A 13,091-nucleotide genomic window follows, 5' to 3' on the forward strand; every position below is an offset into this window, starting at 1 on the left:
CTCCTTCTGGCCTGTGACTGTTTGGCACACCAGCTTTGTGTACTATGTGTTGCATGTGCTATGTTTGGTGGTTGTTTGATTGGATGTCTGCTTTGGAGGCCTCTGTTGGTGTGGTGTGTTTGCCATTCACACCAGCATGGACTATGACTGCATCATATTTCTATTTGCTTTGGGGTGACCTGCATACTTGTGTTATGTAGTGTATTGTAGCAGCCTACAGGCAGCTTACTGTACCCTTTCCCTTGTTCAGTCTGGTGTGTGGGACAGCAGCGTGTCTCACTATGGAGTCACCTATTACAACTGTATCAGGCATGTTGTTTCTCCTTCTGGCCTGTGACTGTTTGGCACACCAGCTTTGTGTACTATGTGTTGCATGTGCTATGTTTGGAGGTTGTTTGATTGGGTGTCTGCTTTGGAGGCCTCTGTTGGTGTGGTGTGTTTGTAATTCGGGCCTCCGGGAATGTTTTTCTGTGTTTATGTCTTTGGTTTGCAGTTATGATAGGTCTATGTGGGACTGGGTTTGTGGTGTGTGTGGTTACCTTCTCCTCCTGACTAGTTTTGGGAGTACTGAGTTGAGGGAGCTCAGCCTCCAGTTTGGATAAATAGTTGCATCTCTCACATATATTTGTATTTCTTGGGGGGAGTTGAGGGTTGTCTGTGTACTTGGGGCAGGTGTAACATTGCCTCAAGATTCACAGATTCAACTTGTTGTAGCTGGCCTTAGTGGATTGTATGTGTGGATGTATTTTATTGCCATACTACTGATCAGTGATTACTTCTTTTTTATGTTTGCTCTATCATGTAGTAGCTTCCTCATTCTCTTGCATGGTTTGGTAATGGCTGGAGTCCACCATGCCAGATGCCTGCGTGTATGGCATTGTGTCTTGTTTTAATCCAAGCATTCCTGGCAGTGTTCATGAAATGCCTGTATAACAGGTTCTGAGGTGTGGCCCATATTTTGCACCTGCACAGGGCCTTTAATGGATTCCACATCAGTTTGGAGGAGTGCAACCTTTGCTTTACACATGTTTTTCACTGTGGTTTTCTGGCCAGGGACTGTGGTCAGGATGTGTATATCCAGTGTGATTACTCTATGGTCTGGTCTTACCAGTGAGGGATACACTTCTCATCTTGCCATCCAGTACCCATGTTGCTGATTATCACATCCTGCATGCTTACCCCTCTTGTGGGAGTGGTATGTTGCTCCTGGGCATTTTGGTTTATGGATTCTAAGAACTTTTGTCCTACAGTGTTGGAGCTAGTATAATGCTCCCAGTCTATGTCTGGATATTTTCAGTCACCCAATATAATGTGGTTTGGAGGACTTGATATATTCATGTATTCCAACATAGGCCAGGTGCAGTTCCTGGTGTTGGGATGGTAGTCTGTAGCAGGCTATAAACTGGGGGGCAGTTGTAGCCACTGTTACTTGACCATGGCTAGTCCATGCTGCTTCTTGTTGTGGTACCAACATGGGGGTGTGGTTATCCTTGACAATTATTGCTAGTCACCCTCCTTTTGTAGCTTGTTCCATGTTTTGAGGCTGTACAGCACAGTATGAGGTGTAACCTGGTAGTGTTAGGGTGCTGTTGTGAGCCTTGACCCAGTTTTCTGTTACAGCACAGATATCAACATTCTCCATACTGGGTGAGCTTAGACTGCATGCATCTTGCTGTTTAGACTTCTGGCATTGGGTAGCATTACATCTAGGTTCTTATCCCTTCTGATACCTATGGAGCTAGGTTTGTGTTTTGAGCCTTACCTATTCAGGGCACGCTGTGGGTAACAACAGCCTTTGCCAGTATCCATACAGCCTGCACTGATAGGTGCACGCCAGTCCTAGCAGGTGGAGCATCATGTCATGCTTAGCATGTCATCTCAGGCTGGCACACATTGGATCCCCTTTGACTAACTGCAATACTTCAGCCAATTATTGCAATTGATCATCTCATTGTCATATTGTGGCATGATGCTTGGTGAGGGTAGGATGTTAGTCACGGTCCTCAGGTGTGCATATAGTACATGGTGTTACATTACTTAACACATGTCATTCATGCCTCAGGTGGTGCTGCAGGGCTGCCTCTGTCAAATGCGCATATTACACTCCCTGTACATGTTTGTGAGCAGGTCATGTCATTTTAGGCATCCCTGTTATTATTTGAGTGAGTCAGAGGGGGTATCATTCCCAGGGTTCCTACTGAGCCAGTGTATGTGCTATGCGTTGCCTCTTTGCCAAGGCCAGGGCATACTGGGCACGCCTCCTTCTGCCTACTGGGGCAGGCTCAGGTTGTTCCTCCTCCAAGTCACGCTCTGCCTGTGATGGCCTTGGCAATGGTGGGGGGCTGCTTGGCCCAGCCCTATGCTGGTCCTGATGCAGCTGTTTTCGCAAGATCATATTATGTAGCATAGCACATACCATGACAATTTGGGCACATGTAGTTGGTGTGTACTGCAAGGCTCCACCAGATGTGTCCAGACACCCGAACCGTGACTTGAGCAGCCCAAACACATGCTCTATTACATTACGTGTTTGTGCGTGTGCCTCATTATGGCGTTCCTGTTCAGGTGTGTGTGCGTTTCTGATGGGTGTCATCAGCCACGGCTCCAGTGCATAACCTGCATCCCCCACTAGGTGTCCATGTGGGATGCCCTATTGGCAAATGTCTGGTACAGCTGTGTCAAATGCCAGATGTGGGAATCATGGTAGCTCCCAGGGCAGCCAGCACACACATTCATTACTATGCCCTGGGCATCACACATGACCTGGCAGTTGATGGAGGGGAAGCCCTTGTGGTTAATGTAGGCCCTACCCCGCTCACCGGCTGGTGCTTTGATGCATATGTGCGTGCAGTCTATTGCACCCACTACCTCAGGGTATTCCGCTATTTGCTGGAAGAGACGCATATTGCTGGCCAATACCTCACGGGCATTGGGGAAATATACATCATCACTGACATGTGCTGACATGGCATCCAGGAACTGGTGCAGTACCCTGGAGGCTGATGCCTGTGATATCCCCATCATATCACCAGTTGGTCTTTGGAAAGTACCTGTTGCTAGTATTCTTAGGCCAACACATACCTTGGTTTCCAGTGGGATGGGTTCCCCTCTGTTGGTTCTGTGTGTGAGGCATGGCCTGCACAGCTCAACTATTTGCTGCAGGAGCTCTCTGCCGACTCTATAGCGCTCTACTATCTCCAGCTCATGTAACCCATGGTAGGTGACCCTGGGCCTGTACACTCTTCTCCGTCTCCTCACTGTGGGTTGTCTGGCACTGCAATGATACAATTACCTAATTTCTGTTGCAGTACAGCATTGTAATCTAATAAAGCCTGCAATTGGATGATGTCTTGTTAATGTCTTTTAGTTTACTAAATGCATATCTTAACATCTTTGGAATTGTAACCTTTTCTATTTCACATTAATTCAACAAATGAACATGTCAGTGCAAAGTTTCTCTTTTAAAAGGATTCAATCCATCCTGCAAGTTTCCTAGTTATACATGTTAATAGTTTTTCCAGATTTGGACCCTTTATTCCAAATCATGACAGGAACAAAATTTGAGCGCTTTACCTCTTACATGCAGATTACGGTCAGGAAATAAGCATTACAATCACAGATTCCTTTTACTTCCAACCAGCAATTAATTCACATGCTTTTTCCCCTTAAGGTTAAATTTGTCTCCCAAAATTCCCAACCTATTTTGTTCTTCCTTTTCCCTAATTTTAGTAGTAAACGATTAAGACCTCTGCGATCTGGCAATGAGACAGTCCAAAATGCAGGAGTAGTTCTACTATCGAGGTTCCCTTTTCTGGAAATTATTGAAAAGTTATTCCCACACCTTTTGATCCACTGCCTTGGCACAAAACATATATGTTATTTCTATTGGTTCTCTCTCACGCCTGCTCACATTTGCATGCACAGATACTTGCATAATGACTTAGCATTCTGGGAGTTATTATTTCCGAAATATGCAGACTGTTGAACACACAACTATTTTCATCTTTGAGTACAAACAATATCAGCACTCGTACAATATCGTTATTTTCTCTAAAGGTGTAGATTTGCTACAGGTCTCCTTGGTATTAAACAGAAATAGCATGTATAACTAAGTTTTGCTTTGTAACCAATTCATAGAATTTCAGATTTTATGTTATTTGCCTAGTAGAGCTTTCTTTTTGAAAGATGTTTTTAGTTTTTGGTAAAGTGAGAATTTCTAGTAGGGAGTTAGTGTATTTTTTTAAAAAGTTTAGATTTTTACTAGTTCTTTGATCTTATTGCAAAAAAACACTGTTTTTATGATTATACAAGTACCATATAAAAATTATATGTATGAGTTTTAGTTATAAATGGGTGTTGAAATCCAAGCACCCTCTACAACTTAAATGTAAGAGTTTCAGTTGTAAGTGGGTTTTGAAACCCAGCTATTAGAGGCAAAATTTTATTTATTTATTAAATCTGCGATTTTTGATACGTATCTTGTATTGGAGGTATAGGTCTCTCGGGTTCTTCATTTGTAAAAGTTCCCCAAAATAAAACAGTTTCTCCTAGTAGGGAGATTCTTAAGCCCATGGTCACCACTGGACAAAGAAGTTGATATGTAACAAGCTATTGGTTAATAATTATTCCTGCCTAGAGTGATCTGTAGTTCATTGAGTTACTTTGTGAGACCCTCGGGATATTCCTGGAGTTAATATTTTCCTTGACCTTGATAAATATGGAGACCACCACAGTTTTTACAGACTCTGGAGTAGTATAAATGCTTGATATAAAGCCTTTCCCAGAAATCACTGATTTTACAATATGACTCTTTAACTGCAGCAGTTAAGACCTTAACGCGGTTATTTATTCACGGGTCTGATTTAAGGAATTTGGCATAGTAAGGTTGGGTGTCGGGCAGGCAACTCGGGACCGTAAAAATCCACTGCTAATCATTAGTGGACCAGAGTTCTGCTGTGCTGACCCCTAAATGGGAAAACCCGAAATACATTAGTTTTAATACATTGACATAAATACTTTCTTATAGGTTTTTACTAGCATGTTTTCCGGAAGATCATTGAGGAGCCTGGCTCAGTTTTCTCTGAATATGGTCTGGTTAAGAGTCTTGCTTGGAGTCATGAAATAGGTTTATGGAGGCTGAGGGAATGATATCCTGGACTATATGAAGCAGATCATTAATAGTTTATACCACTAATCCCCTGTGCTTTTTATCATTTGTTGATTGGGTAAATGCCACTTTCCTTGTTATTATAGCTTTTTTGCATTTGGATGCTTTCCTCATTGAAAAGGGTGATACTAAGACTTGAATTCTCTCTCTGCTCCTGCCAAGGTCCACTCTGGAAATGTGGAATTTCATAAACTTTTGATTAAAATATTTTCTCCGTATACTCTGATCTTCTCTCTCTCGACCAACTTCCCTGTTTTCCTGTCACGTTTTAGTCAAACTTCCTTACAGAAAGTCTGTAATGATATGCTCACCTGATTCACAGAAAACAATGTTCAGATGCGCCATGATTCAAGTTAGTACCATTAACTTGGACTATCACTGACTATTGCGGCTAAACTATGGAGGCTGCAGATAGCTCTAAATGCTTATGTTTTTAAGTCATTCAAAAGAAAACTTGGCATATTCCAAAGGAATGCACAATGGAACACTCCTCTAATCCTTTTGCATACAATACCATTAAATAGAGATGGTAGTCTATATGGATTAACTACATTACCTTTCCAAGACTACTTTGTCTGATGCATTCATTCCAAGCCCACCATGCTGTCCCCCATTCAAAACCTATGACACCACAGCTCCACATGTTTTCTGCTTGGAAACACAGTGATACTTATGTCCGAGAAGCAAGAGGAAGAATGCTGTGCATATACATGTGCTACTTAACATTTTAATACAATATTTTGATTTGAAATCTGTCTCCTGTTTACAAAAGACTTGGCAAAGAGATTTTAAGTTTGTCTTTTCCAGGGCTTTAAACAAATCTTTGGTTTAATTTATGCTCAATCCTCTCAACTTCTTTTGGCAAGAAATCTGAACAGAACCTAATTAATGAGGGTACAAAGGATCAAAAACAGGGGCAGATTTTTAATATTGTTCTTATAAACATCGTTGCTAGAATAAGAGGAATTTTGTTAACACGCATTTTCTGAAGGATATAAAGTCTGAAACTAAAATATATGTAATTATTTATTGACTTCAATCCTCAGTGACTTTCCAGAAAACCACAAGTTTTATGAGGAACAGTCCAAATATGAGGCAAAAGAAAAGCAAGACATCACAGGAAGGATACAATTACCTAATTTCTGTTGCAGTACAGCATTGTTACTTAGAAGGCCTGCACTTGGATGATGTCATGTTAACATCTTTTAGTTTACTAGATGCGTATCTTAACATCTTTGGAATTGTAACCTTTTCTAATTCACATTAAGTCAACAAATGAACATGTCAGTGTAAAGTTTTTCTTTTAAAAGTATTCTATCTGTCCTGTGAGCTTCCTAGTTGGATTTGTTCATAGGTGTTCCACATTTGGACCCTTTATTCCATATCATGACAGGAGCTGAGGTGGTGGTGCTGCGGTAGCGTTGCCGCCTCACAGCAAGACGTTGTCCCGTTCGATTCTCAGCTAGAGCATCTTCTGTGTGGAGACATCTGTGAATGGGTGTACCTTCGTTGAAGGTTGTGCATCAGGGCTGGCAAACTCGGCACGTAAAAAATGTACTACCAATCATTAGCGGACCGGAGTTCCACTGTGGCGACCCCTAACCGGGAAAAGCCGAAAGACACTAATTCCATATCATGACAGGAACAAAGTAGCAGTAGTCAACAGCAATTTGGAAGAAAGATACCCAGACAGTTACAATAGTAGCAGGAGCAATTAGTCTTATAAAAAAAGAACCTACAATCATATCTAGATATGTTACCAATACATCTAACTCCATACAAATTGCATAAGGACTCATTACTGGGCACATTACGGGTGCTGTGAAAAGCACTTCTGGCTGACATCAAACATTGATACAATACTAATTTCATGAATTTTAATCGTACTTTAACTTAGAATCGGGGTCCAGTCCCACCATGATAATACAAGCCCAAAAGACTTGGAGAAATTAAAAAGAAGCAAGAAGAGTTGTGTGGTATTTGCTGTTTAAAACTTTATGCTAACTAGATGTCCAGACTTTTAGATTCTTCTATTTTTTAGGGGCTTTTGTTCCTATTTTCATTGTCCTCAGGCTGAGGCATGCATTAAGGGGACATTTGCATTGCATGTATCTAATGGGTCCTCACTACTGGAGAGAGATTGTTTTCATATTATACAGAAGGAATTACACAAGTTCTGTTTCAAACTCCGGTATGTTCTGGGCTCAAGACAGTGAGCTATTCAAATAGAGTGTGATGTGTTCTGGTAGCACATCATAAGATTACATCAAAAAGGAAGATGTCATGCAATGATACAATTACCTAATTTCTGTTGTAGTACAGCATTGTTATTTTAGAAGGCTGTGATGTGTTCTGGTACCACATCATATGACTGTATCAAAAAGCAAGACATCACTGCAATGATACAATTACCTAATTTCAGTTGCAGTACAGCATTGTAATCTAATAAGGCCTACACTTGGATGATGTCTTGTTAATGTCTTTTACTTCACTAAATGCATATCTTAACATCTTTGGAATTGTAACCTTTTCTATTTCACATTAATTCAACAAATGAACATGTCAGTGTAAAGTTTCTCTTTTAGAAGGATTCAATCCGTCCCGTGAGTTTCCTAGTAAAATATGTTAGTAGTTTTTCCACATTTGGACCCTTTACTCCAAATCATGACAGGAACAAAATTTGAGAGCTTTACCTCTTACATGCAGATTACAGTCAGGAAATAGGCATTACAATCACAGATTCCTTTTACCTCCAACCAGCAATTAATTCATACGCTTTTTCCCCTTAAGGTTAAATTTGTCTCCCAAAATTCCCAACCTATTTTGTTCTCCCTTTTCCCTAATTTTAGTAGTAAACAATTAAGACCTCTGAGATCTGGCACTGAGACAGTCCAAAACGCAGGAGTAGTTCTACTATCGTGTTTCCCTTTTCTGGAAATTATTGAAAAATTATTCCCACACCTTTTGATCCACTGTCTTGGCACGAAACATATATGTTATTTCTATTGGTTCTCTCTCACGCCTGCTCACACATGCTTGCACAGATATTTGCATAACGACTTAGCATTCTGGGAGTTATTATTTTCAAAATATGCAGACTGTTGAACACACAACTATTTTCAACTTTGAGTACCAACAATATCAGCACTCATACGATATCATTATTTTCTCTAAAGGTGTAGATTTGCTACAGGTCTCCTTGGTATTAAACAGAAATGGCATGTATAACTAAGTTTTGCTTTGAAACCAATTCATAGAATTTCAGATCTTTTGTTATTTGTCTAGAAGAGCTTACTTTTTGAAAGATCTTTTTATTTTTTTGGTAAAGTGAGAATTTGCAGTAGGGAGAAAGTGTTTTTTGGTGTAGGTTTAGATTTTTTTACTAGTTTTCTGATCTTATTGCAAAACAAACACTGTTTTTATGATTATGCAAGTGCCCTATACAAATTATATGTACGAGTTTTAGTTATAAGTGGGTGTTGAAATCCAAGCACCCTCTACAACTTAAACGTAAGAGTTTCAGGTGTAAGTGGGTTTTGAAACCCAGCTATTAGAGGCAAAATTTTATTTATTTATTAAATCTGCGATTTTTTTATATGTATCTTGTATTGGAGGTATAGGTCTCTCGGGTTCTTCATTTGTAAAAGTTCCCCAAAATAAAACAGTTTCTCCTAGTAGGGAGATTTTTAAGCCCAAGGTCACCACTGGACAAAGAAGTTGTTCTGTAACAAGCTATTGGTTAATAATTATTCCTGCCTAGAGTGATCTGTAGTTCATTGAGTTACTTTGTGAGACCCTCGGGATATTCCTGGAGTTAATATTTTCCTTGACATTGATAAATATGGAGACCACCACAGTTTTTACAGACTCTGGAGTAGAATAAATGTTTGAGTTAAAGCCTTTCCCAGACATCACTGATTTTACAATATGACACTTTAACTGCAGCAGTTAAGACCTTAACGCGGTTATTTATTCACTGGTCTGATTTAAGGAATTTGCCATAGTAAGATTGGGTGTCGGGCAGGCAACTCGGGACCGTAAAAATCCACTGCTAATCATTAGTGGACCAGAGTTCTGCTGTGGTGACCCCTAACCGGGAAAAAAATGAAATACATTAGTTTTAATACATTGAAATAAATACTTTCTTATAGGTTTTTACTAGCATGTTGTCCGGAAGATCATTGAGGAGCCTGGCTCAGTTTTCTTTGAATATGGACTGGTTAAGAGTCTTGTATGGAGGCTGAGGGAATGATATCCTGGACTATATGAAGCAGATCATTAATAGTTTATACCACTAATCCCCTGTGCTTTTTATCATTTGTTGATTGGGTAAATGCCACTTTCCTTGTTATTATAGCTTTTTTGCATTTGGATGCTTTCCTCATTGAAAAGGGTGATACTAAGACTTGAATTCTCTCTCTGCTCCTGCCAAGGTCCTTTCTGGAAATGTGGAATTTCATAAACTTTTGATTAAAATATTTTCTCCGTATACTCTGATCTTCTCTCTCTCAACCAACTTCCCTGTTTTCCTGTCACATTTTAGTCAAACTTCCTTACAGAAAGTCCGTAATGATATGCTCACCTGATTCACAGAAAACAATGTTCAGATGCGCCGTGATTCAAGTTAGTACCATTAACTTGGACTATCACTGACTATTGCGGCTAAACTATGGAGGCTGCAGATAGCTCTAAATGCTTATGTTTATAAGTCATTCAAAAGAAAACTTGGCAGATTCCAAAGGAATGCACAATGGAACACTCCTCTAATCCTTTTGAATACAATACCATTAAATAGAGATGGTAGTCTATATGGATTAACTACATTACCTTTCCAAGACATTGTCTGATGCATTCATTCCAAGCCCACCATGCTGCCCCCCATTCAAAACCTATGACACCACAGCGCCACATGTTTTCTGCTTGGAAACACAGTCATACTTATGTCCGAGAAGCAAGAGGAAGAATGCTGTGCATATACGTGTGCTACTTAACATTTTAATACAATATTTTGATTTGAAATCTGTCTCCTGTTTACAAAAGACTTGGCAAAGAGATTTTAAGTTTGTCTTTTCCAGGGCTTTAAACAAATATTTGGTTTAATTTATGCTCAATCCTCTCAACTTCTTTTGGCAAGAAATCTGAACAGAACCTAATTAATGAGGGTACAAAGGATCAAAAACAGGGGCAGATTTTTAATATTGTTCTTATAAACATCGTTGCTAGAATAAGAGGAATTTTGTTAACACGCATTTTCTGAAGGATATAAAGTCTGAAACTAAAATATATGTAATTATTTATTGACTTCAGTCCTCAGTGACTTTCCAGAAAACCACAAGTTTTATGAGGAACAGTCCAAATATGAGGCAAAAGAAAAGCAAGACATCACAGGAAGGATACAATTACCTAATTTCTGTTGCAGTACAGCATTGTTACTTAGAAGGCCTGCACTTGGATGATGTCATGTTAACATCTTTTAGTTTACTAGATGCGTATCTTAACATCTTTGGAATTGTAACCTTTTCTAATTCACATTGTCAACAAATGAACATGTCAGTGTAAAGTTTTTCTTTTAAAAGTATTCTATCTGTCCTGTGAGCTTCCTAGTTGGATTTGTTCGTAGGTGTTCCACATTTGGACCCTTTATTCCATATCATGACAGGAGCTGAGGTGGTGGTGCTGCGGTAGCGTTGCCGCCTCACAGCAAGACGTTGTCCCGTTCGATTCTCAGCTAGAGCATCTTCTGTGTGGAGACATCCGTGAATGGGCGTACCTTCGTTGAAGGTTGTGCATCAGGGCTGGCAAACTCGGCACGTAAAAAATTTACTACCAATCATTAGCGGACCGGAGTTCCACTGTGGCGACCCCTAACCGGGAAAAGCCGAAAGACACTAATTCCATATCATGACAGGAACAAAGTAGCAGTAGTCAACAGCAATTTGGAAGAAAGATACCCAGACAGTTACAATAGTAGCAGGAGCAATTAGTCTTATAAAAAAAGAATCTACAATCATATCTAAATATGTTACTAATACATCTAACTCCATACAAATTGCATAAGGACTCATTACTGGGCACATTACGGGTGCTGTGAAAAGCACTTCTGGCTGACATCAAACATTGATACAATACTAATTTCATGAATTTTAATCGTACTTTAACTTAGAATCGGGGTCCAGTCCCATCATGATAATACAAGCCCAAAAGACTTGGAGAAATTAAAAAGAAGCAAGAAGAGTTGTGTGGTATTTGCTGTTTAAAACTTTATGCTAACTAGATGTCCAGACTTTTAGATTCTTCTATTTTTTAGGGGCTTTTGTTCCTATTTTCATTGTCCTCAGGCTGAGGCATGCATTAAGGGGACATTTGCATTGCATGTATCTAATGGGTCCTCACTACTGGAGAGAGATTGTTTTCATATTATACAGAAGGAATTACACAAGTTCTGTTTCAAACTCCGGTATGTTCTGGGCTCAAGACAGTGAGCTATTCAAATAGAGTGTGATGTGTTATGGTAGCACATCATAAGATTACATCAAAAATCAAGATGTCATGCAATGATACAATTACCTAATTTCTGTTGTAGTACAGCATTATTTTAGAAGGCTGTGATGTGTTCTGGTACCACATCATATGACTGTATCAAAAAGCAAGACATCACTGCAATGATACAATTACCTAATTTCAGTTGCAGTACAGCATTGTAATCTAATAAGGCCTACACTTGGATGATGTCTTGTTAATGTCTTTTAGTTCACTAAATGCTTATCTTAACATCTTTGGAATTGTAACCTTTTCTATTTCACATTAATTCAACAAATGAACATGTCAGTGTAAAGTTTCTCTTTTAGAAGGATTCAATCCGTCCCATGAGTTTCCAAGTAAAATATGTTAGTAGTTTTTCCACATTTGGACCCTTTATTCCAAATCATGACAGGAACAAAATTTGAGAGCTTTACCTCTTACATGCAGATTACAGTCAGGAAATAGGCATTACAATCACAGATTCCTTTTACCTCCAACCAGCAATTAATTCACACGCTTTTTCCCCTTAAGGTTAAATTTGTCTCCCAAAATTCCCATCCTGTTTTGTTCTTCCCTTTCCCTAATTTTTGTAGTAAAAGATTAAGACTTCTGAGATCTGGCACTGAGACAGTCCAAAACGCAGGAGTAGTTCTACTATTGAGTTTCCCTTTTCTGGAAATTATTGAAAAATTATTCCCACACCTTTTGATCCACTGTCTTGGCACGGAACATATATGTTATTTCTATTGGTTCTCTCTCACGCCTGCTCACACATGTTTGCACAGATATTTGCATAATGACTTAGCATTCTGGCAGTTATTATTTTCAAAATATGCAGACTGTTGAACACACAACTATTTTCAACTTTGAGTATCAACAATATCAGCACTCATACGATATCATTATTTTCTCTAAAGGTGTAGATTTGCTACAGGTCTCCTTGGTATTAAACAGAAATGGCATGTATAACTAAGTTTTGCTTTGAAACCAATTCATAGAATTTCAAATCTTTTGTTATTTGTCTAGTAGATCTTTCTTTTTGAAAGATCTTTTTATTTTTTGGTAAAGTGATAATTTGCAGTAGAAAGTTAGTGTTTTTTGTTATAGGTTTAGATTTTTACTAGTTCCCTGATCTTATTGCAAAAAAACACTGTTTTTATGACTATGCAAGTTCCCTATACAAATTATATGTACAAGTTTTAGTTTTAAGTGGGTGTTGAAATCCAAGCACCCTCTACAACTTAAACGTAAGAGTTTCAGTTGTAAGTGGGTTTTGAAACCCAGCTATTAGAGGCAAAATTTTATTTATTTATTAAATCTGCGATTTTTGATATGTATCTTGTATTGGAGGTATAGGTCTCTCGGGTTCTTCATTTGTAAAAGTTCCCCAAAATAAAACAGT

General features: G+C 39.1%; 1 non-coding gene across 1 annotated transcript; it reads left to right on the plus strand.

Moving 5' to 3' along the window:
- The first annotated feature begins 12,684 nt into the window (after nucleotides 1-12,684).
- Nucleotides 12,685-12,741, plus strand: LOC122809894. Its single transcript, XR_006366005.1, has one exon. It is a non-coding gene; the product is annotated as a U7 small nuclear RNA (small nuclear RNA).
- Nucleotides 12,742-13,091: the final 350 nt, after the last annotated feature.

Source organism: Protopterus annectens, chromosome 8.part0 (assembly GCF_019279795.1).
Source record: "Protopterus annectens isolate FY-2018-M chromosome 8.part0, PAN1.0, whole genome shotgun sequence".
In the NCBI taxonomy this organism is placed as follows: domain Eukaryota; kingdom Metazoa; phylum Chordata; order Ceratodontiformes; family Protopteridae; genus Protopterus; species Protopterus annectens.